Genomic DNA, 3,921 nt, shown 5'->3' with positions numbered 1-3,921 from the left:
CTAAAATTGAAAAACGCCAAGTTTCTCCTATACTGGGCTCGTTAAACATTTCACAGTAAAGGACCTGTTCAATTACAAACAGGAACGAACCACTCCTTCCTAGGGTTCGAATCAAAACTAGGTTGGACTCATCCGAAGGATGAGCTTATAATCAAGCATATGTTATCCTCCTCAAAGCTTGTTAAAAATAAAGAGGTACTTGCCAGAAATGGTGGGGGAAAAGAGAGAAGAATGAGCCTATTTGTTATCTTTTGTCTCAGAAGAAACTTTATTACCACTCTTGAACACGACACTTTTTCATTCACCTGGGTTGGGAAATCTTTTACCTCACAGTTGATCAAACTACTTTGAAAGTCTTCAGCTGGGTTCCGGGGATTAACTCTGAGTTATTCATCACCAAGCCATCTGTCATGTCGTTATGTGTTCAAGAGGTCTGCAAGCAAAACTTTCATCTGCAAAATACTTGTCATCCATTTGACCATCCCTGAGTCAGTCCTTACAGCAACATTTCTTCAACTTGAACAATGATTTCGTGTTGTGGGCTTGCCTGCAACGGGTCGCTTTCTATCGACATCAGCACATTATCTAGAGAGATGACTTAGAAATCGTCAGTACCTTGAAGTCTGCATGCATCAATGGCAGGTTTCTCGCCTTTGACGTCAGTTTACATCATTGACTTTCGATCGAGGGATTCCATGAAATGTTCGACATCAACTCATTCATTCACATCTCATGGATTGTACTGGGTACTTTGAGAACCATTGACATTACTGGTGGTCTCTCTCACGCTTGTTAACAGTTTTCATCATCGACTGGTAATCAAGTGGTTTCTACCATGTTCGACATCAACTCATTTATTCGCATGGCTAGAATCGTACCAATTCGGGAAGTAGAAATGAAGACCCTGGATCTAGTTTCCACCATCCAGGCTGCGAGGAGTTTTGTATTCATTATCTAAGTAGACTAATCATAAACAGATGGCTGCGCCCATACTGTGTCTACAAAAGTCTATGATTATGATGTACTGCAAGATCATTCTTGTATCAGAGTAGTTAGTCTGTTAGTTAAAGTTTTGATCTGAGTATGGGAATGCCTACCTCAGTGATGATATAATCTTATACATGTATTTTGTGTTGAAAATTGCAGGGTCTGACCAGGCTCTCCACGAGATAATCCTTGAAATGATAAAGCGCTTCACCCTTCCTAGATAATACAAAACCCTAATCTATTACAGGCTTCGCACTTTAGGGGGCAATCTGTTACACTAAAAAATGTCACCATGGCTATTTACAGTTAGTATGGCTCTATCAACAGTCATGCTACCCTCTTAGGCAAGTCTTATGCCTCTGCTCTCCATGTCAAACTCCAAAAAAGAGAGAAAGTCTTTACAAATGTATTTATCTCTGGGTAAGTAGGTTCTCTCAACCTTACCTGCGGGTACGCATCCAATGTTCACAAGAGCTGCGTCTTTGGACGCTCTGTATGTAAAGGGGCAGGTGCGTCCCCTTGTAAAGGTCAAAATGCGCAAGTTTCATCTTTAAAAAGTTACTTGTGGTCATTTCTAGAGCATTCTAGAAGGTTGTTCGACGTGTATTGGGCGCCTCCAGATGGTTCATGCACCCCTTCCAAAGAGGGGATTATCCCATTGATGGTGGACCTGATTAACTTCCTCTTGAGCACTATAAATACAGGCATTGGGCCAGAAGGAGAGGAGGTTGGAAGCTAAACATTTCTAAGGGTAGATGCTGCAGGAATTAGGACTCCCATTTAGAAGCTTGTGAGGAGAGATTGCCATCTTTGCTTGTTCTATTTGGAAGTGGGTGAGCTTTGTCAAAGTAAAGGAGAACTCTTGATGGACCCTGGGAGGGACTTGCACAACACCAAGGCTCAGGTTGTATTTGTTCCTTTTGTTACCTATTAATGCAAATGAGTCCATTCTTCTCAATAACTTGTTATTTATGAGTTGTTTCATGTACTCCTTGGTCTATGTGTTAAATATGTTTTATTCTATGAGATTATCAAGTGCTATTTAATCGTTTGATTGTTAGTGGATGCAGGTTTCAAAGTGAAGGAGGAGCTCATCCGGATCAGCGGAGCTGGACTGCTACAACAGCGTGGGACTACAGGTAGGATCTAAACACTTGATTTCTTATATAGTAAATGCATGTTTAGAGAAGGATTGCTCTTGTTTGTCTTGTTTGTCACTAGAGAGTCTTAGGCTCCTAGGGAGGTTGGTTGTGTCTGCACAATCGACTCTTTTCGCCTGACAATATCCAATGTTGATCATTACGTTGCTATGTCCAATATTTCATGGACTTGCTAGCAGATGTGCTAAATGCACTCAATGAAGCTGTTAACCCTGTCAGCTTGAGACTGGACATGAGTCGAATCTGCCTGAGTAGTTGCAAAAGATATGGCCACATCAATGGGACATAATGGCTTGAATCTGAATCCCACCTAAAAGGGGCTATGGCTACTTAAGCTATGGAGACCTTTGTTGTAGTTGTGTTGGACATAAGGGAGGCTTTCATCCCATGTGTGTGGATGCTTCGAGTTGTACATGTGAAAATTATGTACGATCATCTTGTGGATGACCTCTATTTGGCCATCATTTTTGAGGTGGAAAGTCATGGGCTTAGTGAGCTTGGTATCTAACATCTACCAGAGACTTGACCAAAATGTACTTAGGAAAATATTGTCCCAATCTGAGATAATGCACTATGGGATCCCAAAGTGTACCCACACTCATTCAAAGAAGATCTTAGTAGTGGCTTCTATTGTGATACTCTTCTTGCAGGCCACTAGAATGGCCATCTTAGAGAATCTGTCGACGACCATGAAAACGCAGTCATTGCCATGCTTAGTAGAAGGAAGGCCCAAAGTTTAATCCATGGATATGGATTCCCAAGGTTGACTAGGAGTAGGCAGAGGAGTATAGAGGCCTTTCTTCTTGATGGTCAGTTTGGCAATGGCATAGGAAGTGCAGGATCTAATGTACTTCTCAACATCATGTCAAAGGTTTGGCCAATAAAAATACTTCTGCAGCATTGGCACTATTTTCTCTACCCCGAAATGTCCAGAAACTCGACTGTAATGCACCTCCCAAATCATCTTGGCACACTCACTTGAAGAAACATAAAGGTGTCCTAAATGGCATAACAATGCATCCTGTAGGTGAAAAATTGGAACTTGCTTGCCTTCCAGGAGTGTTTGGTATATGTTGTTGAATTCTAGATCGCTCTTTTAAAGATGCAGCCACTGTTGGCTTAAGGGGAACCATTTTTTGGCTTGAGTTAGTTGCACCAACCAACAAAACTCTAAACTGTTGGCCCTTTCGGTAACAACCTGTGTAGTGTAGGCTACAGTCTCACTCAAAGCAGTATTGGGGGATGAAAGAACTAGGTTTTTGCATCCAGAGGTCTTTGTGATGGGTTTTTGTTATTTCTAGGGCTTTATCCTGACCTTCGCAAACCTTAACCCTTTAGATGTAGAAATCACAGTAACTTATAGAAAACATAATCTAACCCTTCACGGAACACTTTAAACATTCATAACATCATGTAAACTATCAAATCTACTACCTTCATGCACCAATTAAGTGTTCCTTTAGATAAATGCAAAAAATAGAGTGAATACACATGAATTTCATAAGTAAATATAAAGGTACATATACATAATTATTCTCCAAAATAGTCTTTCTTAGATATAATCCTTTTGTTATAGACTCTTCTTCCCTACGCACATAGCTGCGGGGGCTCGCACACCCAGCTTGTGGACTTACCAATGTCTCTACACACACAGCTGTAGGAGCCTTCCCCTTCGCATAAGTATGGAAAACAAAATTTTATGCCTCAGACTACTTTCCCATATAATGATCTTCAATTATATCTTACCTCCTATGATTTGCTATGACTCCTTTAT

This window comes from Pinus tabuliformis, chromosome 3_2, assembly GCF_031772625.1.
Source record: "Pinus tabuliformis cultivar Carrire ecotype Pingquan chromosome 3_2, CPIR1, whole genome shotgun sequence".
Classification (NCBI taxonomy): domain Eukaryota; kingdom Viridiplantae; phylum Streptophyta; class Pinopsida; order Pinales; family Pinaceae; genus Pinus; species Pinus tabuliformis.
This window is presented reverse-complemented; position numbering follows the sequence as displayed.